The 22,974-nt window shown below is 43.1% G+C and overlaps 1 long non-coding RNA gene across 2 annotated transcripts in view; it reads right to left on the reverse strand.

The window, feature by feature from the left end:
• LOC149456223 (uncharacterized) overlaps window positions 1-22,974 on the reverse strand; it is a 52,709-nt gene that overhangs the window by 24,212 nt on the left and 5,523 nt on the right. The gene's annotated exons all lie outside the window — the stretch shown is intronic.

Here is a 22,974-nt window from a genome sequence, read left to right on the forward strand (position 1 = left end):
ATTCAAAGTGTGATAGCACTGAAAGCTGAAAATTGGCCTGGACAGGACGGGGGTAAAAGTGTCCGGACTGGAAGTGGGTAAGGGAGTTCAAGGTCTCCTTTAGGCATGCATGATGACGTGGATCATATTTAAACATCATAAATCACAACTTACCTTGTGCTCACTCTTCTGGCCAACAGGACGTTTCAACCATTCACTTTCATCCCCCATGTTGATTTCCCTTTCTCTGTTTAAGTGCTAAAATGGTGAGCTAGAAAAACAAGATAAATAGCAGGTGAATGTGTTATTACAGATGTGGATCTCCAAGATAAAATGAATGATCAAAAAAGTGAAAAAAAAAACAAGGAGAAAATCATTAGAGGCACAAATAACAGCTCTTCACCCAACCCAGCTTTACATCTATATCAATGTCCCAACCACTCCAGACTCTGGCTGAAAGTTTTCAGAGAAGGAAATCCATTCATGCATTCAATTCCAAAGTAAGCGACTGCCTTTATTCTGAATGTCCTGTTTTAGGATAGGGAGGGGTAACATTCACAAGTCTTACACCAATAGAACATATCCAAAACATCCAACTACCATTAAAAACATTGTTGGGAATTTTATTTCGGGGATAGTACAATTTTTTAAAATATATTTTTATAAACACACACACGTACACATACACTTATTTACACACACTGCTGTGCAAACATTTTAGGCCGGTGTAAAAAATGCTGTAAATTACAGTGGGGCAAAAAAGTATTTAGTCAGCCACCAATTGTGCAAGTTCTCCCACTTACAAAGTTGAAAGAGGCCTGTAATTGGCATCATAGGTAGACCTCAACTATGAGAGACTAAATTAGAAAAATAATCCAGACAATCACATTGGCTGATTTGGAAAGAATGTATTTGCAAATTATGGTGGAAAATAAGTATTTGGTCACCGACAACCAAGCAAGATTTCTGTCTCTCACAGACCTGTACCTTCTTCTTTAAGAGGCTCCTCTGTCCTGCACTCATTACCTATATCAATGGCACCTGTTTGAGGTTGTGGACAGGTGTCTTTTATACTGATAACAAGTTCAAACAGTCACACTCCAAACTCCACTATGGTGAAGACCAAAAAGCTGTCGAAGGACACCAGAAACAAAATTGTAGACCTGCACCAGGCTGTTGATAGCTGTGCTGCTGAGAGGACACAGACACCTGTAGCTCCAGGATTTATGTGGATTTCAGCAAGTTTTCAGCGTTTCTGCTATCATGATGGCCAAAGACTTCGACTGGGGATCAGCGGACCCTCTTCTGCTTCTGGGATTTGCATCATCGGACTCCACCGGGAAGGATAGAGAGGAGGACATCATGGCCGCTGTGACTCACCTGCAGGGAGGAAAGGCTGAGAAGACTGAGGCCCTGGGACAGCTTCTGGACATGGCTACTACCTTCACCATGGCTCCCATCTTCCACTATCCAGTGAGGTTCCCAAAGACATCTGGGAAGAGGGCTGAAGATGGAAAGGCCCTCAAGGTGAAGAGGAGGGACATCACCACCAGCTTGGCATCCCAGGAGCCTACAACCAGCACCCAGCGATGCTCTTCCCGAGCAAGCAAAGGGGCTAAATACAAAGAGCTGGTAGCTGAAGGTCTCCTGGATGCCCTGAACTCCAAAGAGCCCAAAAGAAAGGCAGCGTACAGCAAGCCTCAAGGAGCCAAAAGACCCAGGGCCGAATGAGGTAAGTAACATCAGGTAAGGGCCGAATGAGGTAAGTGACATCAGGCAAGTATGGGTTTTTTATGTTTACAGCCCATCTTTCTTACCTCCCCCTAATTACTGGCTTAAAAGGTAAAAAAAAAAAAAAAAAGTCCCTTATTACCCATAGCTACCTCTAGACTGTGTGTTTCCGATTCTATCTGACATCTTCCCTGCCTCCTGAATCTGTCCTTTTCTCCTCACTTTGTTTGGAAAAAAAATTTTTTTAAAAATTACAAAAAAAAAAAAAATTAGATTTTAGTTTTTAAACATAGATAAAATAGTGGTAAGTTAATGTAAGATATTATGGTGTGTTTCTGACTTCATGTAACATCCTCTTTAACCCTTGAACCTCTCCTTTTCTTCTCATTTCTGTTTAAAAAAAAAATTATATATATAATATTATATTTTATGTATACAAACTGCAAAACCCACCACCTGTCACCCACAGCTGGCAGTTGGATTACAAAAAATGGAGATCTGGAGCAGAAAAAGTTACTTTTTTGGTTTATTGTATAGATTTTTTTTTTTTTAGAACATCTTAACTTTAACATCTTACAAAAAAGGAGAGGATTGGCTGGCTATAGGGGTGGAGGAGGCCAGATTTTTTTTTATGTTTGTGACACTAAACAATATCCCTATTCAGAAAAAAAACCCAAAACACATCCGCTAGTTACTGTCCCTGTAATCTTTTTTTCAGGAAATCATTTCTTACTGTGTTTTTCTAGTTCCTTGTAACATCCTCCATGAGATTCCACACCTTCCCTCCAACTTCTATTTGAAAATGAAACTCCTTGTGACATCCTACATTAACTCCCAAACCTCTCCTTTTCCCCCCACTTCTCTTTGTTTGAAAACAGCAGTGAATATTAGTTGTAGCCATGTACACTGCTCTATACACACTGCACGCCCCATCACCCATTGCCCAGGGCCTATATCAGGAAGTTGGATCACAAATTAAAAAAAGTAAAAATGGAGATTTGGAGGGTCTGAGAGCACCAATGACTTTTTTTTTGGCTTAAGAACACATATTTGAATTGGATATATTTTTTCAACCAGAGTTTAGTGTCACTTCTTTAACATCTTGCTAAAAAGGAGAGGATTGGTCGGCTGTAAAGGGAAGGAGGAGGCCGGATTTTTTTGTGACACTAAACAATATCCTTATCATTCAGAAAAAATCCAATACGCATCCACTAGTTCATAAAACATACAGTGCCGCGCTTTCTTTTAGTATGTGATAGCAAACAAATTATGTTATAATACAGTGAACATATGTGAAAAAAGAAAAAGTGAACCTATGTGAAAAAAAGTCTCCAAGTATAATGTTTTTCTTCAACTTGAAACAAACTTCACAATTTCATATCTTCATGCAATATCAATCCTCCACCACAAACGCCAGATGTGCCCTCAACAGGGTTTTTCACCTCACATATAGTTTGGTCAAAAAACGCATGTGTCCCTCGTGGTGGACATAAATGGTCAGATGTATCCTGAAAATGGACTCTTCCTCCAAAGATCACCGATCCCTTTAATCTTTCCTCTTCCATTCAGCATACATGATAAAAAAAACAAGTAAAACACAATAGTGCTTTATCCTTTAAAACACATTACTTTATTAAAAGCATAACAAAGGAAACTTGTCCTTACAACCACATTGTTACATTTGAGGAGTGGAGTTTCCTTTGCTTGCTCATACAAGAGTATTGCAGGTTTTAAATGCGCATATATCTGGTGCGATCTAGTACTTGTACCATGTGACTAGCCAGTTTTTATGCTTTTAATAAAGTAATGTGTTTTAAAGCATAAAGCACTATTGTGTTTTACTCTTTTTTTTGACATGTATGCTGAATGGAAGAGGAAAGATCACCAATCCCTTTAATCTTTGCAGGAAGATTCCATTTTCAGGATACATCTGACCATTTATGTCCACCTAAAGGAACACAAGCGGTTTTTGAACAAACTATATGTGAGGTTGAAAACCCCTGGTGAGGGCACATCTGGCGTTTGTGGTGGAGGATTTATATTGCATGAAGATATGAAATTGTGAAGTTTGTTTCAAGTTGAAGAAAAACTTTATACTTTTTTTCACATATGTTCAGTGTTTTATAACATAATTTGTTTGCTCTCACATACTAAAAGAGAGCGCGGCACTGTGTGTTTTATGTATTAGAATCCACGCACATCATGAGTATGTGTTAGTGTGAGCTGCTTTCTGATATATAGTTTTGTATTTGACACAAGAAGGGAATATTTTTAGTAGCATTTGTGACTGTGTGAGAATTTGTTGTTTATAATTGTACACATCCACTAATTAATGGCCCTGTAATAAACTATTTTTCATGAAACAATTTATTACTGTGTTTTTCTCCTTACTGGTAACATCCTTCATGAGCTCCCACACTTATGCTTCCCCCCCACTTGTTTGTTTGAAATGAGCACACTAGTTGTGATCATACGCCTGTTCTATGCACACTGGAGTGTCACTTTAACATCTTGCAAGAAAAGAACGTGATAGCCTGGCTATTAGGGGAGGAGGAGGTCAGATATTTTTTTGTTAAACTAAATGATATCTTGATTTAACAAAAAAAAAAATCTTTTTCAAGAAATTGTGTCTTACTAATATATCATTTACTAAGAATATTAGTGAAGAAACAGTGGATTTTTTGGATTTGACAATATATAAGGAAGTTGATAGGTTTTGTACTAAAACACATTTCAAACAAGTTGACAGGAATGGGTACATTCCAAATTATAGTTGTCATCATAGAAACTGGCTGAGATCCATCCCGAAGAGTCAGTTGATTAGAATAAAACGTAACTGTGATGATGAATATATTTTTTTGGAACAATCTGAGTTGTTGTTGCAAAGATTTAGGGAAAAGGGGTATGGAGAAGAAAATCTGGCTGTTTCACTGGAGCAGGTTAAAAATATGAATAGAGAAGATCTCTTAAAGAAAAAAGACAATGTGAAAAAGCTAGGTGATCTGGCTTTTATTACGGGGTATTCAAAGCACTACAAATTGGTTGAGGACATCATTAAAAAATATTGGACAATTTTAAAAAGGGATGAAACCCTGGGAAAAGTGCTACCTGTGAAGCCGATATTTATTTATAGCAAGCCACCGACTTTAAGAACACGGCTTGTGAAAAATGTTCCAGATGTACCTAGGAAAGTGGCAACTTTTCTTGATAGGGTAGGTTTTTTGAAATGTAGGAGGTGTATAGCTTGTAAATCTCTTAAGGGAGATAATAAAAGATACTATGAGGATTTTCAATCCTGTTATAATGGTGCATCCTATAAAATTAATAAATTTATATCGTGATAGTACGCATGTCACCTATTTGCTGGAGTGCTCTTGCAAACTCCAGTATATAGGGAGAACAACAAGAAAACTCTCTGTTAGGTTGGGAGAACATATTAGAAACATTAAGAAGGGATTTAAACATCATAGTTTGTTGTATCATTTTAGAACACACCATAGTAGGGATCCGGCATCGTTAAAATTTTGTGGGATAGATAGAGTAGAGATTCCTTGGAGAGGGGGTAATATGGTAAAAAGTGTTTCTCAAAACGAAACGAAATGGATATATCAGATGGGGACATTGAATCCTAATGGGTTAAACGCAGATATAGATATAAATTGCTTCTTGTCAAACTGGTAGACTATAGGTAGTAATATCCGGAATGCTGTATTCATGATTAGGGGATATTTTAATTTTATTTTTATTTTTAAGGATTTAAATTTTGTTTTTTGTTTTTTTTTTCCTATCCTTATGGTTATAGGGTACATATAATAAATTAAAACTAAAAGAATATTGTGGTAAAGAAGATGATGTAAAAAACAAAATATATATTTATATATTTTTTATGAAATATATATTTTCTAGTATTTAGACTGATTTATTTTATTTTTATTATTATTTTTATTTATTTATTTTTAATTTTATTTTTATTTATTTTTATTTTAATATTTATATTTATTTTTTTATTTTTAATTTTATCTTTTTTATTTTTATTTATATTTTAAATTTTATGTTCATTTTTATTTTCAATTGTTATTTAATTTTTATTATTTTTTATTTATTTATATATATTTTTTTTCTTATTCATTTATTTAAATTAATTATTATGTACTGGAAAAATAAATTAAAGTTGGTATTCATAACTAATTATAGGGAGAATATAAAAGAAATATGTTTTTATATGATTTGGGTAAGGTTGATTGAATTGTTGGTTTGCTTAATTGTGAAGGGACCTCACGGTGCGTAGACAGGGGGATGACAGGCTATAGAGGTAGGCAGAGTCTTTTTGTTATTTTGTTTCCAGGGTAATGAGGGGGAGGGATCTCCCATTGCTTTAAAAGCGGCCTAGCAAAGGTAAAGAGCGTCCTGTGGGTGGGGCGAAACGCGTTGACGTATTTCCAGCTGGCCGTCCCGGCGTCCGACGTCATTTCCGGTGAAGTGGAACGCACGCTGAGTGGTGCGTTCCAGGGGCCATCTTGCCTAGTGGAGGAAGCTGATTCTGAGGTCTGTCATCCTGCTGGGTTACCTGGCTGTGGGGTCTTATTGGAAGATTTATGGAAAATCGTTATAACAATAAAATGCTGGTTATTATCCTTATAAATGTGAGTGGTCTGGTTTAAGGGTTTTGGGATTGAAAGTCATAACGGTATCACGCTATTTGGCCATACAAAGCAGTGTACAGGAGCTGACGGGAGAGAACTGTATTATTTACATACAATACAGTTCTCTCCCCAGTCGGTAATGCTCGGCGATCACTGGGTGCTGTAATCACTGACTGGGACCCAGTGATTGACAGCCGAGGCTGCAAATAGTGGCGAGGGTAGGGGCGCACGTCCTCCACCCGGAAATGCAAAATCACACATACATATACACACACAATATATATATATATATATATATATATATATATATATATGTCTGTACGTGTGTAGGTGAATTGGACCCTGTCTAAATTGGCCGTAGTATGTGTATGTATGATTGTGAGTTAGGGACCTTAGATTGTACGCCCCTTGAGGGTTAGGGACTGATGTGAATGTACAATATATATGTAAAGCACTGCGTAAATTGACAGCGCTATATAAGTACCTGAAATAAATACATACATACACACATGATTTTGCGCACCGCTGCTAGAGATATTTTTTGGTGGTATTTGCATTTTTTTATTTTTGCGCTATAAAAAAAAAAAAGACTGACAATTTAAAGAAAAACAAAAAAAAGCAATATTTTTTACTTTTTGCTAGGTGAGGGTGAGGGCACACAGTTGTGGTCTGACCCCACTGAACATGACGTGTTGTTTAACCACTTGCCCTCCAGGGGATTTACCCCCCTTCCTGACCAGGCAATTTTTCATGATACAGCGCTGCGCTGTGCTGCTTTAACTGACAATTGCGCAGTTATGCAGCACTGCACCCAAATGAAATGTATGTCCTTTTTTCCCCCACACATTGAGCTTTCTTTTGGTGGTATTTGATCGTTTACTTTTTGCTATAAAACATACCCAATAAAAAAAAATTAAAAAATAAAGTTTCTTCATAAATTTAGGCCAAAATGTATTCTGCTACATGTCTTTACTAAAAAAAATCCCAATAATTGTATCAGATCTTTCCCCTCTCAGTCCTGCTGTCAATCACCAAGTCCCGGCTAGGAATCGCCGGTCGGGAACCAGTGATTGACATATCCAGCAGCCAATGACCTCCTTTATTGTATACTCTTTGTAAAATCAATGACAGTGCAGCAGGATGAAAGACTACCCCTAACATGTTTTATGCCAACCAGCGCTCTATGAGTAAGCGTTGGTTGGCGTGAAGCAAGCTAGAGTAGTCTTGTTCATCCTGCTGCATTGTAATTCATTTATGAAGAGTCTACAATCAAAGTTAATGTTGTTTACCGGTCATGCAGTCATCTGATTTTCTCCATGCCTCAAGTTTACAGTGGAGAACTGGATTAGCAGCTGGGATTTTGGGCAGAGAGAGGTGGACGGACCCGGAGCAGGATTGTATAGTAAATATGGGAGCGCTGTGCAGAATATGAGCCCTGTTTACATTAGGTGAACAGAAGCTTGCTGGTGGGTGAAAGTGAAAAAAAGTTTAATTCGGCTTTAATCTTCCAGCATACAAAGACATTTTAGACAATGGTGTGCTTCCAGCTTTGTGATAACAGTTTGGGGAAGGCCCTTTCGGTTCCAGAAAGACTGTGGCCCTGTGTACAAAGTCAGCTCCATGAAGGCCTGGTGTGATGAGTTTGCTGTGGAGAAACCCTGGAGTGTCCTTTATAGAGCCCTGACTGAACACCTTGAGGATGAACTGTAATGGTAATTGTGAGCCTGGTCTTCTCATCCAACATCACTACCTGACCTTCCGCATGCTCTTTTGACCTAACAGGCTCAATGAAATTCCCAATGAAACAAACATGTCTATACTTATCTGCTCTGTGCAATAGAATTCCACAAAGCGGCCCCGATCCTCCCTTCTCGGGTTCCCCACCGGTGCTCCAGGAGCATGCTCTCTTGCTGGTGACCCCAATAGAAAGCAGATTTCCATGGGGGCGCTTACAGGCTTACTCTCGAGTCCCGCTGCTGTGTCCATTGACACAGACAGCAGAACCTGGCCCCACCCCACACTCCCTCATCACATGAGTTGACTGACAGGAGCAAGAGTCAATGGCTCCCGCTGCTATCAATCTGCCCAGTGAAGAGGGACAAAGAAAGGAGAGCCACAGCTCTTATGCACAATGCTGGATCACAACGGGGATCAGGTAAGTATAAGGGAAGGTGACAGTCTGTTACACAAAAGGTTTTTTACCTTAAAGCGGAGCTCCACCTAAAAGGGGAAGTCCCGCTTTAAGGACTGCTCCCCGTTCCTCATTAAGGTTTGGCAGCTTTGTGGGGGGGTCAGTACCCGAATTTGACAGGTACCAGTTCCCACTTCCGATCCGATCGCCTAGGCCAGTGGTGGGCAACCTTTTTTTTCAACTGAGCCAAATCTCGCCAAAACCACGATTGAAATTTATTTTGAGAGCCACATTTTTAAAACTGAAAATACATCTCCCATATAGTAATTCATCCCCCATAGTAATTCATCCCCCATATAGTAATTCATCCCCCATAGTAATTCATTTCCCATATAGCAATTCATCCCCCATATAGCAATTCATCCCCCATAGCAATTCATCCCCCATATAGTAATTCATCCCCCATATAGTAATTCATCCCCCATATAGTAATTCATCCCCCATAGTAATTCATCCCCCATATAGTAATTCATTCCCCATATTAATTCATCCCCCATATAGTAATTCATCCCCCATATAGTAATTCATCCCCCATATAGTAATTCATCCCCCCATAGTAATTCATCCCCTCATAGTAATTCATCCCCCATATAGTAATTCATCCCCCATATAGTAATTCATCCCCCATATAGTAATTCATCCCCCATAGTAATTCATCCCCCATATAGTAATTCGTCCCCCATATAGTAATTCGTCCCCCATAGTAATTCGTCCCCCATAGTAATTCATCCCCCATATAGTAATTCATCTCCCATATAGTAATTCATCCCCCATATAGTAATTCATCCCCCATATAGTAATTCATCCCCCATATAGTAAGTCCCCCATATAGTAATTCATCCCCCATATAGTAAGTCCCCCCTGTGTCAATTCACTTACCTTTGCTCCGCGCGTTCCTCTCGCCGTGTTTCCCGCGCCGTTCTGGTCTTCAGGGCGGACTGTGAGAGGAGAGGAGTTCGTCACGCTGCCCCGCCTACATCCTGGCTGCCCCGCCTACATCCTGACAGCTGCAGAGTCCTGACTTTTGGGGCGGCTGCCCGAGAGGAGGGAGGGGAGTGGGTGGCCGTCCGAGAGGAGGGAGAGGAGGGAGGAGAGCGGGCGGCCGTCAGAGAGGAGGGAGAGGAGGGAGGGGTGGGTGCGGCCGCCCGAGAGGAGGGAGGGGAGCGGGCGCCCAGCACACAGAAGAGCCGCATTTAAACTTGTAAAGAGCCGCATGTGGCTCGCGAGCCGCGGCTTGCTGACCACTGGCCTAGGCGATCGGAAGCGGAAGGTGTCCTTCCTCCCTGTAGTCTTTTGGGACATGTGACAGGTCCCAGAAGATTACAGGTCCATTCATGAAGAGCAGCGCTACTCGCAAATGTGCAGCGGGTACCCGGCTGTGAAACCACAAGCTGTCACAGCCGGGTTCCCACACTGAAGATGGCGGCACCTGGAACACAGGATGGCCAGTGAAATGGGCTGCGGAGGACACACTGTGGGACCGAGGGACAGGTAAGTGGCTGTTTTTTAAAAGTCAGCAGCTATAGTCTTTGTAGCTGCTGACTTATTTTTGGACAGGGTGAGTGGAACTCCGCTTTAATGCATAAAATCCATTAAGTTAAAAACCCTTGAGGATTTAGAACTACTTTAATGCCTGAACTCAGCTGCTGCAACTAGAAAATGAGACAGAACACTGCACATGCACGTAGATTGAACCTTGTAGCACCCATGCTACAACTGTGCGCCCACTAAAAACCTGGAAGCAGACTGGTTTCTATGCAGAAGTCAGCCTGATTTTGCACTCCCCAGCTATAATAAATAAGCCCCACTGTAACCAGAAAGTTACAAAAGTACCATGCAATCTGGTGCGGGCAAACGCACTGCATTTGCGACCGACACTTGGGGTGTCATTAAATTTCTATTGACACCCGCTGCAGATTGCAAAAGCTGTATGTTTTGCATCTAGGTTTAATTGCAAAGGAAAGCACAGCACGTTCCTGCGTGATTCAGATGTGGGCATGTGAGTGAGAACCGGCCTTAATAGCCTGTTTTTGGTGTATAATACGTATAAATTCTAGGTCAGCCGGACAGTAATGGTTATTACCTGTACAGAAAGGTCAGTAATAAATATAAGAAAACTCACAAATTCCACATTTTCCTTCAGTCTTCAGGGTGGCTCCCAGGCTGCTTTGCGGTAACGCACGTTTGATGTTACAGTTAGAGATGAGGGCTTCTCAAAAAAGGCAAAAGCAAAATTCACAAATATGGTGACATACAGGATCCTTAAAAAGTAAGCAATAATAGATAATAAAATAAATACAACTTTACAGCAGAGATGTGTTATTCATTGGAGGGATTAGATAAAAGTCAAATGTCCCCAGACATCCCAGGATGTAGAAAACACCTCCAGAGGCTTTGCTTCTGGTATTTCAAATTAAAATCCAAGGACAGGCAGAAGAGGCAGTTCTACCTTCAACCATGGACTGCACTACAGGGTTTTCAACTCCAGTTACTGGAAATATCACACTTTTTATCGACTAAAATAAGAGTTAAAAGGCAAACGTTACCTGTGTCTTTTGACAGATATACCCAGTAAATATTTTACCATTGCAGAACCTCTAGCATCTCCCCTGCAACCTTCATACAGTCTATAGCCCCTTTACAGTCTCCCTGCCTGCCAGCTACAGATTATAGCCCCTCTAGTATCTCCCTTCGTGCCACCTACACCCTCTATATACTCTCTAGCATCTCCCTCCATGCCCCATACACCCTCTATATTCTCTCTAGTATCTCCCTGCCAACCCACCACCTTCAGGGAAGTTTGCCTGTCATTCTAGAACCGTGGCCACTCTGCACCTCCTTCCCACCACCACCTACAGGAGGTCACACAGAGGATGGCTCTCTGATCCAGTTTGCCGTTGTGTTTTGCACTGCAGACCCTATGCAAATCCAGGTCTGCCAGGATTGCCTCCATGTAACAGGATTTGAGAATGGTGACTCGCTCATGATAGCAAATAATGCATTGTGGGAAGGCAGGGGGTATAGCCATGTGTTTTTATACCTGGAAGTACTGGGATTTTCACTGGTGTGGATATGGGAGGTGGACAGGAACAAGGAAGGTAATTAATCACTTCCCATGCGGCCCATGTATATAGATGGCCAGACGGGAGCAGTGCAGGGGCGGGTGGCGGATTATAATTGTCCTCCCCGCTCCCTGCTTGTGTGCGCACAGCACCGCGGTAGTTGTACGGGACGTCTGTGTGAGGTCCCGATCATGTGATCACTGAGTATACTTCTGACATCATTGCTTACTACGTGTGAAATCTGTTAATGATCACAGAGGTCACATAGCATAAGGCTATTCACAACAGCCTTGTACCATGTGACAAGCTGTGACCGATCACAGCTCACACAGTATTTCTCAATGGCTGCAAGAATGCAGCCAGAGAGAAGTAGAAATTATTGCTTTTACAGCCTTTATGGGTAAAAAAGCAATCAGTGTAAAAAAAAAAAAAATCTTCACCACCCCCCACAAGTAGTACAGTAGTACCATAGTGACACTGTAGTACTTGGGGGGGGGTGATGAAGATTTTTTTTTTACTGCTCTGGTGACAGTATGTTGATAAAAAAACAAAAAAAAATATTAAAAAAAAAAGAAAAATGTAAAAAAAAGTTTTGAAAATTTATAATTTTTGGTTATAAACTAATTTTGGTTATTTTTTTTTTTACTAAAAAGATAACTGAATAAATTTTGGCCAAGATTTATGGAGAAAGATTATTTATTTTTTCAAAATTTTGGACTTTTTCATTTATATAGCAAAAAAAATAAAAATCCCAGTGGTGAATAAACACCACCACAATAAAAAGTTTTATTCGTTTAAAAAAATGCTAAAAAATTCATATGGGTACAGTGTTGCATGACCGCGCAATTGTCATTCAAAGTGTGATAGCACTGAAAGCTGAAAATTGGCCTGGACAGGAAGGGGGTAAAAGTGTCTGGACTTGAAGTGGTTAAAAGGCATTTACCAGAATCTTTTTTTTACTATTTAACTATTTTAAACTAGGAAAAAGTGTTATTCCTGCCAAAACTTTTTTCCAAAGAAGGTGGGATGCAGTTAGGATCTCTGTCTGTGCTCACTGCAGGGGAGATTCCTCCTCCCTACAAGTTCAAAGGAACAGGAAGTGAACAGAATCTCTCTAGGGACGCATCAGCAAATAAAACCACTTTATTCATAGAAGGGGAAGTGTTAGAACCTCTGTGATTTTTTTTCTTGCCTTTCATATAGTATAAACGTTAGCTGGGTATACACAGTCTTTTTTCAAGCAACCAGCTGGTTGAATGGGAAAAAACAAAACAAAAGGAAAAAAACAAAAACAAAAACCAACTTCCCAAATCCCACATGCACACAAGTGAGGGATACACACGTACTGAGATATGGGCAGTTCCTGCTGGACAGGGGGAATTTCAATACGCATACACCCTGCTTTACTCTCCTCATTTCCTATGTGGGTTAAGTGAAATTTCCTTGATAAATGTCAATAGAAACTCAACAGATGTCCTAACACTTCTACTTGCAAAAACAATAGAAAAAATGATTTTGTTTGAAGATTCACCTAAAATCCGTCTCATTTATTACTGTGCCAGAACCCACAGCCCACAGAGGATGCCAGTGAATAATGAAGATGTGGACATGGAAGGATTGTGTACCATGTATTGCCTATAGCCAACACACAAGTATTTATACAGCAATAAATGAAAAATAAAAGCTTACTTACTACTGGCACAGATCAGAATAATCCCAGCAATAGAGCTGCAGAGAATACAGATCAACACGATGGTCTATGGAGCGATTCTGCGAACAGAAAGAACACAGCCAGGTCATAAAATAAAGACTAACAAAGCATTCCCATTCCACCAATACAAAAGCAGTTACTCATACGCATTCTTATAACCACTCAATGCCGTCATCTTTCTCATCATCTTAAAATATGTAGGGATGGTTACCTGCAAAAGACACCTGGCAATTAGACCCCTGATGTCTCCCCTGCCCTTCACTGAAGCCAATGAAGCGCAGATCGCGCAGTGCGAGTCTGAGGTTCAAAGGTGGAAAACTGGAACCCGGGAAACATAGTGGGAGGTGGTAGGGGAATTGGATGGTGCATTAACGGGGGCCCATGAAAGTGATCCATCAGCTGTACATCCACCAGATCGCTTCCCCCTGAAATTCGACTTGTTAAAGATACATGCTACAGCACCTGGGAAACTGTGTAAAACCCTCTGCTGCTGCAGACATATGCCATACATCAGGGGAAGCAATAGGATTCAATAAAGTCCTAAAAGGCTACGTTCACCTTTCTGACCAGATTTCATATTCCAACTATATTTAACCACTTGCCCTCCTGAGGATTTACCCCCCTTCCTGACCAGGCCTCTTTTTGCTACTCGGCGCTGCACTAATTCAACTGATAATTGTGCGGTCATGCAATGCTGCACCCAAACAAAATTTACGTCCTTCTTTTCACACGAATAGAGCTTTCTTTCGGTGGTATTCGATCACTTGTGCGCTTTTAATTTTTCCCGCTATAAACAAACAAAGACCAAAACGTTTGAAGAAAAACTATATTTTTTACTTTCAGCTATAAAAAATATATAGTAATACGGTACATAAATTAAATTTACATCCTTTTTTTCCCACAAATTGAGCTTTCTTTCGGTGGTATTTGATTGCCTGTGCATTTTTTATTTTTTGCGCTATAAAAGAAAAGCCTGACAATTTTGAGAAAAAAAAACAATATTTTGGACTTTTTGCTATAAAACATGTCCAGTAAAAAAAATATAAAACTCAAATTTAGTCATAAATTTCTGCCAAAATGTATTCTGCGACATGTCTTTGCTTAAATAAAATCCCAATACGTGTAAATTAATTGGTTTACGTGAAAGTTATAGCGTCTACAAATGGCAGGAAAGATACTGGGATTTTTTTTTTATTATACTAATAATGGCGGCAATCAGCGACTTATGGCAGTGATCAGCAATTTATGACAGTGATCAGCGACTTATGGCGGGACTGCTGCGGACATTTTGACACTGGGGGGGAAACTGACTTGGGGTCACTGACATCATCAGTGACACCAATACAGTGATCAGTGCAAAAAAAAAACACTGACATTGTACTAATGGCACTGGGGAGGAAGGGGTTAACATTTATTAGGGAAAGAAAGGGTTAACTGTGTGAGGGGAGTGTTTTACTAGGGGGCCGGGTGTGTACTTCACAGGAACACGCTGATCCCGAGAATAAAGTCTTCTCTCAGGTTCAGGGTGCTCTGAACTGACAGATAGCATGGCTGCATTGTTTACATTGCAGCTCTGCTATTTGTCAGTGATTACTTGTAATCGCCGGCACCCGGCGGGAAATGACGGACGCCTCTCGCACGGCCCATACCTGTTTTGCACAGCGATGTTAAAAGACGGTTCTGTGTGCACTGGTGCCGCACTGCCGCAGTAACAACACTCCGGCGGGTCGGCAAGCGGTTAAGGTGTAACATAACACATGGTCACATTCTCCAACCCCCCCATCCTGAAACTGCACCCCACGTCACCGGAACCACAGGGTGCTTCTACCTGCACAAATAAAAACAAAGATACAAATATCCAGTGATTGTGTTTCCAAGTGCAATTAACACAATACTACGCACCTTACATTTCGGGGGGAGGGGCTCTAAGTTATTAAGGCAAAACTTTTTTTTTTATACATTTTGGATAGGGTAAGGGAGGGTTATAATCCCTTTCAGATTGTTTTGCCATCATTTTCCAATTGGGGAGATTTCCCTTCACTCCCTGTCCCATAGCCAAAACAGGAATGAAAAGAAATATCTCCAAAATTAAGGGATTCCCTGGTTGCCACCAGAACTGGCTTCCCCTTTAAAATATGCCCCTCTACTATGTTCTGGGGACAACTCTTTCCCTTTCAGTGATAACCATAAACATGAGGAGAAATAGAAAGGGTAAACCCTCTTAATGTAGGCACAGATATCAGTAAAAACCTGACAGGTGTTCTAATCCCTAACCGGGAAAAAAGGGGGTTTTAAATACTTTTTTAGTTATAATTTAAATAGCTTCTAAACAAATTGTTTTTTTTTCAGTTTTCCTGAAAACCCATGGAGAGTCCTTTGGGTGATTAAAAGAAATAGACCAAGACTGCATGAGTGATGGTCAGTTTTACAGTCATTCATTTTACGGTATTTTAAAAAGTATCATTTTAGTTCATTATTAAAGTCCATTTTAGTGTAAAGTGATGGTAGGTAATGCAAACACTTAAGCTTAAGTTAAATATTTAAATACACTTAATTTAAATAGTCTTGTGACTTCAGCAGAGCTCTAGTTAAAGCACGTAGGAGTCACCATCGCGGCACAGCACCCTGGATTGACAGCACATTCAGTGTGCCCTCAGTTCAGAGCTCATGCGCTGGTGACGTCATTAGCTGCAGAAATTGTGAATATCTCCTTAACCACGTCAAGTCCGGACACTTTCACTTCCTTCCTGTCCAGGCCAATTGTCAGCTTTCAGTGCTGTCACACTTTGAATGACAATTGCGCGGTCGAGCAACACTGTACCCATATGAATTTTTTAGCATTGTTTTGAGACAGATAAAACTGTATTTTGATGGTATTTATTCACCACTGGGATTTTTATTTTTTTTTTGCTATATAAATGAAAAAAAGTGTTTTTCTTATGAAATTTTGCAAATAAATAATCTTTCTTCATAAATCTTGGCCAAAATTTATTCAGTTATCTTTTTAGTAAAAAACAAAATAACCCAAATTAGTTGCAGCCATTGAGAAATACTGTGTGAGCTGTGATTGGTCACAGCTTGTCACAGGGTACAAGGCTGTTGTGAATAGCCTTGTACCATGTGACCTCCAAGATCATTGACAGATTTCACACGTAGTAAGCAATGATGTCAGAAGTGACATCTTGCTAACTACTATTCATGGGATCGCTGATTGGCCAATCAGTGATCACATGATCTGGACCTCACACAGAGGTCCTGTACAGCGATCAGTGCGATCCGGACAGAGCGGGCACCGTATCGTGGTGCCACGCGCTCCTGGGGAGCGTGCACAGGCTAAAATGGCGGGCGGCGTTTATGAACGGCAACTCACCCCTACACTGCTCCCGTCCGGCCCATGTATATAAACGGCCGGACGGGAAGTGGTTAATAGCGCATGTTTAGGAGAAATTCATTGTGCCTACAGGCAGGGGAGGACTGACCATTTGGAAACTCGGGCACTGCCTGAGGGCCCGGGGTCAGTAGGGGGCCCCATGAGATGCCCCTGGTTCCTTCTTTCATAGGCTTTTTTGAGTTTGGGCAAGTACACAGGGGCCCCATGATCCCCTATTGCCCGGGGGCCCCATGAGTTGTCAGTCCGCCCCTGCCTACAGGTAAGATCTATTATAAGCATACCTGTAGGTACAATTGACCAAGCGGAGTTTACTACAACTTTATCATTTGATTTAGGAATGAATGTCATTTATCAAATGTAAACTACACATAAGTGGAAATTTGTTTGTTCAAGACAAATTATCCATCTTATTCCTTAAAAATTTGTTCATGGCTATAGTGGACAACAAATGTTGATTTCACCTCACTAAATTTTAGAAAATCGAGTAAAAGTCACTGCTCTTTTCACATTGTCCCTTACAATGTGATTCCTAGAAAACTCAAATAAAGAAAAAAGAGTTGTTCTTTTCTTTTCGCTTCCATGAGGAATGATAAAGACAGCAATGTGATACAGTCAATGTGAGTTTCCTTTGAACACAACACTCCATAGATAAGACAGGTAATCACAAGCAGCAATACATTGCGCACTGAGCTGTGTGGGAGCATCTTGCTGCACTGACCACTGACACATGGACCTGTAGACAAGGCTACGTTGTCATATATAGTTCAGTACACATTGGATTCCAGTTCTCCCCTCCGCCTTCTAAGAGGTGGAGTACAAGTTGCAGCACTGAAAGGAAATTCTTTAAAGGAAAATAAAAACTGAATCAGAAAATTCTCAGCTGTTTACGTCACATTCAGATTCCCTTCTCAGTGAATAATGACACTGAACCCTGGCTCACACTGATGCAGTGCAGAATTTGCTGCTTTTTCTGTGAGAATTCCGCACCGCTTCAGAAACGCACCCTGTTCATGCGAACAGCTGCATGTGTGTATGTTAACAACAGCCCGAAAGCGGTCTGAAAAATGCGGTGCAATGTGCAGAATCGGATCGCATAGGTGTGAATACTCATGTGATCTGATTCTATTGTGGACCCAGAAAAAGGGTCCTGCACCTTTCTGGTGTGGTGCGATTACAGCCATACAAAATGTATGGCTCCAATCGCACCGCACACAAATCGTATGTGATTTGCACATGAATTCGGTGCGGTTCCTGTGTGAATCACATGCAATATACTGCACCGCATGTATGTGAACCCAGGCTGAAAAATGCTCATTAGTCCAGAATGACTGTTCTAGTTTCCTTTTCTATGTACATTTAGTGCTGGTTCACACCATGCCAGCATCTGCATCGCACAGGAACGCACTGTGCATTCCTGTGTGACTCAACCTCATGTAAAACGCACTGCTTTTGTCATCTGTAGTGGGTGTCAATAAAAATGTAATGACACGCCAACTGCAGGTTGCAAACAAAGTGCTTTTCCCACATTGGATTGCATGGTACTTTTGTAACATGTGATCAGGTTACAGTGCGGGAATGAATGGGCATGAAATTGCACTGCACTGAACAACCGTATGTGAATTGCACAGGAAAGCAACACGCATTCCTGTGCGATTCTTCTCCGGACATGGTGTGAATTGTATTGTCAATTTCTTTATGTTGACCTTGACCATTGTGGATGGCTACTTAGACAAGAATATCTCTTATGTGTACAACAAAGTGATTGTCTCTATTTCTGTCTACAAACATAAGAAAAATGTAGGCCAGTGGTGGGTACTGTACTAAATACAGAGGTCCTTAGGGGTGGCCTTGACCAACAAAGAGTCGCATTCATCGTTTTGATTCCTGTAAGTTGTTTTTGTTGTTGTATCAAACTGCATTAGCTTATTATTGTTTTGTAGTTTGGAGTGCCCCCTTACATGGATTGATCCCATGAGAGTGCCCCCTTACATGGACTGATCCCATCAGAGTGTCCTCTCACATGGACTGATCCCATCGGAGTGTCCTCTCACATGGACTGATCCCATCAGTGTGCCCCCTCACACGGACTGATCCCATCGGAGTGCCCCCTCACATGGACTGATTCCATTGGAATGTCCCGTTACATGGACTGATCCCATCAGAGTGTCCCCTTACATGGTGTAAGGGACCGCCTGGCGGCACCACTAGCACTCCACTGATCAGGCGTCCCCAGAGCACGGAATCTAAGCCCCAGAGTACTTGTTCACCAGGGCCCCTGATGGTGGGGATGGACTTGGAGCACCCTGAGACCAGGTCGTGACTACTGAGTATACCTGTCAGTGGTAGGGGTGTTCGCCAGGGGCTCCCACAGGGGAGAGCCTCATAAGAGGAGGTTGGGTGACCTCGACGGGATGGATGGATGGCTGAGCAGGTGCGAGGTCAGACAAGCCGGGTCGGTAGCCGTGGGGACGGTGCGGTACAAAGCAGCGGGCAGAGAATAGTCGGGTCACACGCCAGGTCAGTAACAGAAGATCAGATCCAATAGGGGGCATCTGGGAGAGAGGGCAGGCAAGCCAAGGGTCAGAGCAGGAAAATACAGCGTGGTCAGGTACAATCCGGGTCAGCAACTTACAGGATACAGGTTCACAGGTTCAGGAATGCAGGTAAGACCAGAAGGCACTCAATGACAGTTCAGAGCCATTTAAATATCGCGCCCTGCGCTGTCATTGGTGCCAGGCGCGCGCCCGCGGCTACTAGTGCGCATGCGCGAGTTCGGACGCCGCGGCTGTCCTGGACCTAGTGCCCGCGTCCCTGCACAAGGCGGCGCACTGCGCCTGCGCCGGGACTAGCGCCGTGGTGATCCCTGACATTGCCCCCCCTTTGGGCAACCTCTGGATGCCCACCCGATCTCTCCACCACGGGTGATCACGAAGAAACCCCCGGACAAGCCTAGGTGCATGAACATTTTGGGCCGGTTCCCAGGAATTGTCCTCCGGACCATAGCCCTTCCATTTAATTAGGAACTGGGTCTGACCCCCCCTCCTTCGGCACTTCAGGATTGCTTCTACCTCAAATTCTTCTTGCTCTTCGACAGTTATGGCCTCCAGAGGTCTGGACTCTCGATCTGGAAAAGGATCTGGGACCACTGGTTTTAACGGGACACGTGGAATACTGGGTGGATCTTGAACGTCTCAGGGAGGATGAGCTCGTATACCACTTTGTTAATCATTCGCTTCACACAGAAAGGGCCTACAAACTTCGGTCCCAATTTCCTTGAAGGACACAACATTTTCAAATTCGTTGTCGCCAACCAGACATTATCCCCAGGTTGCAGCACCAGGTCCCCCCTTCGCTTCTTATCAAAAGCCTTCTTGTTATCCTCCTGGGCCCGAGAGATGGCCTCCTGAATTAATTTGTTGTTGGTGGAGAAAAAAGTAAGCGCGTCTTGTGTGGCCGGAACTGGACACTCGGGGACCAGATCAGGAAGGAAAATAGGGTGAAATCCATAGTTTGAAAAAAAGCGGGGATTGCCCCGTTGCTGAATGATTTGCATTGTTGTAGGCAAATTCTGCCAAGGGTAAGAGCGTCAGCCAATTATCCTGTAGGAAGGACGTGTAGCATCGCAGGTATTGCTCCAGGAACTGGTTAGTCCTCTCTGTTTGCCCATTGGTCTGTGGGTGGAACGCGGAGGAGAGGGACAGTTTGATATCCAATGCCTTGCATAGAGCCCTCCAAAATTGAGAAGTGAATTGGACTCCTCGATCCGAGACGATGTTTTCTGGAACTCCGTGTAATCTTACTATTTCCTGAATGAAGATTCGTGCAGTCTCGGATGCCGACGGAGTATTCTTCAAGGGTAAGAAGTGGGCCATCTTAGATAGTCGATCGATGACCACAAGGATCGCGGTGTGGCCCTGGGACGGAGGGAGCTCGACTATAAAGTCCATTGCGATCCTTTGCCATGGTCGTTCAGGTATCGGCAGTGGGCGCAGCAGTCCCCAAGCCTTGTTTCTTGAAGGTTTGTTTCTTTGACAGACGGCGCAGGATTTAACGTAATGTTTGCAGTCCTTAGCCATGCTCGGCCACCAAAATGAGCGTTGGAGAAGATCCAGGGTTTTTGTTAGGACAAAGTGTCCTGCCATCGGGTGATCATGACAATGTCCCAAGACTAAAGTTCGGACTTCTTCAGGTACCGCGATCAACCCCTCCTTCCATAGGAGTCCTCCCTTGTTCTGCAGGGACGCCCCAGATGGGGCTGACATTGCCGTGGATGCGTCCAGGAGTTTCGACCGAAGCTCCGTTTGGAGGGCCAAGAAGTTCCCTGAGGACAGAATGGTATCGGGTACTGGTTCTTCCTTGGGGTCCTCAAACATGCGTGACAGTGTGTCGGGCTTCGTGTTCTTGGAACCAGGTCTGTATGTTATATGAAAGGAGAACCTGGAGAAAAAGAGTGCCCATCTCGCCTGTCGCGGGCGTAACCGTTTAGCCGTTCTCAGATACTCTAGGTTTTTATGATCGTTGAAGATCAAGATTTGATGCATGGCTCCTTCCAGCAGGTACCTCCATTCCTCTAATGCCGTTTTAATGGCCAACAGTTCTCGATCGCCAATATAATAGTTCTTCTCGGCCGGAGTAAGCTTCCTTGAAAAGAATGCTACAGGGTGTAGGAGTTCCTTGGTGCCTTTTCGCTGGGACAGGATGGATCCTACCGCATTCTCAGACGCATCTACTTCCAGTATGTAAGGCAGGGAAGCGTTTAGATGGCCGAGAATGGGTGCTGTGGTGAACAATTTTTTCAGGGCCTCAAAGGCTTCCTGGGCCTCTGGTGTCCATCTGAAGCGGGTTCCTTGTTTGGTCAACTGAGTTATGGGGGAGACCAGACCTGAGAAGTTCCTAATAAACTTTCTGTAAAAGTTCGAAAACCCAATAAAACGTTGGATGCCCTTTTTATCTGTGGGAACTGGCCAATCCAGAATTGCTGAGACCTTCTGAGGGTCCATCGCGACCCCCGTGGTGGAGATAATCAGACCCAAAAAAGTAATACTGGGCTGCTCAAAGCTGCACTTGTCAGCTTTGGCATATAGCCCATGCAGGCGCAACCGCCCTAATACCTTTGCCACATGAATCCTGTGAGCCTTAAGTGAGGGTGAAAAGATCAGTATGTCATCCAAGTAGACGATTACAAAAACATCAAGGTAGTCCCTGAATATATCGCTCACAAAATGCTGGAACGTGGCTGGGGCATTGCACAGCCAAACTGGCATGACTAGATATTCAAAGTGCCCAAAACGAGTACGGAACACTGTCTTCCACTCGTCCCCCTCTCCTAGGCTCAGTCATGGCCTTCTGGTACTGTAAGGGACCGCCTGGCGGCACCACTAGTACTCCATTGATCAGGCGTCCCCAGAGCACGGAATCTAAGCCCCAGAGTACTTGTTCACCAGGGCCCCTGATGGTGGGGATGGACTTGGAGCACCCTGAGACCAGGTCGTGACTACTGAGTATACCTGTCAGTGGTAGGGGTGTTCGCCAGGGGCTCCCACAGGGGAGAGCCTGATAAGAGGAGGTCGGGCGACCCCGACGGGATGGATGGATGGCTGAGCAGGTGCGAGGTCAGACAAGCCGGGTCGGTAGCCGTGGGGACGGTGCGGTACAAAGCAGAAAATAGTCGGGTCACACGCCAGGCCAGTAACAGAAGATCAGATCCAATAGGGGGCATCCAGGAGAGAGGTCAGGCAAGCCAAGGGTCACAGCAGGAGAATACAGCGTGGTCAGGTACAATCCGGGTCAGCAACTTACAGGGTACAGGTTCACAGGTTCAGGAATGCAGGTAAGACCAGAAGGCACTCAATGACAGTTCAGGGCCATTTAAATATCGCGCCCTGCACTGTCATTGGTGCCAGGCGCACGCCCGCGGCTCCCACTGCGCATGTGCGAGTTCGGACGCCGCGGCCGGCCTGGACCTAGTGCCCACGTCCCTGCACAAGGCGGCGCAATGCACCTGCGCCGGGACCAGCGCCGTGGTGATCCCTGACACATGGACTTATCCCATCAGAGTGTCCCCTTACATAGACTGATCCCACGGAATGTCCTCTCACATGGACTGATCCCATCAGAGTGTCCCCTTACATGGAATGATCCCATCAGAGTGTCCCCTTACATGGACTAATCCCATCGGAGTGCCCCCTTACATGGACTGATCCCATCGGAATGTACTCTCACATGGACTGATCCCATCGGAGTGCCCCCTCACATGGACTGATCCC

Source organism: Staurois parvus, unplaced genomic scaffold, assembly GCF_062004578.1.
Source record: "Staurois parvus isolate SC_StPar_1 unplaced genomic scaffold, SC_StPar_1.0 ptg000368l, whole genome shotgun sequence".
Classification (NCBI taxonomy): Eukaryota; Metazoa; Chordata; class Amphibia; order Anura; family Ranidae; genus Staurois; species Staurois parvus.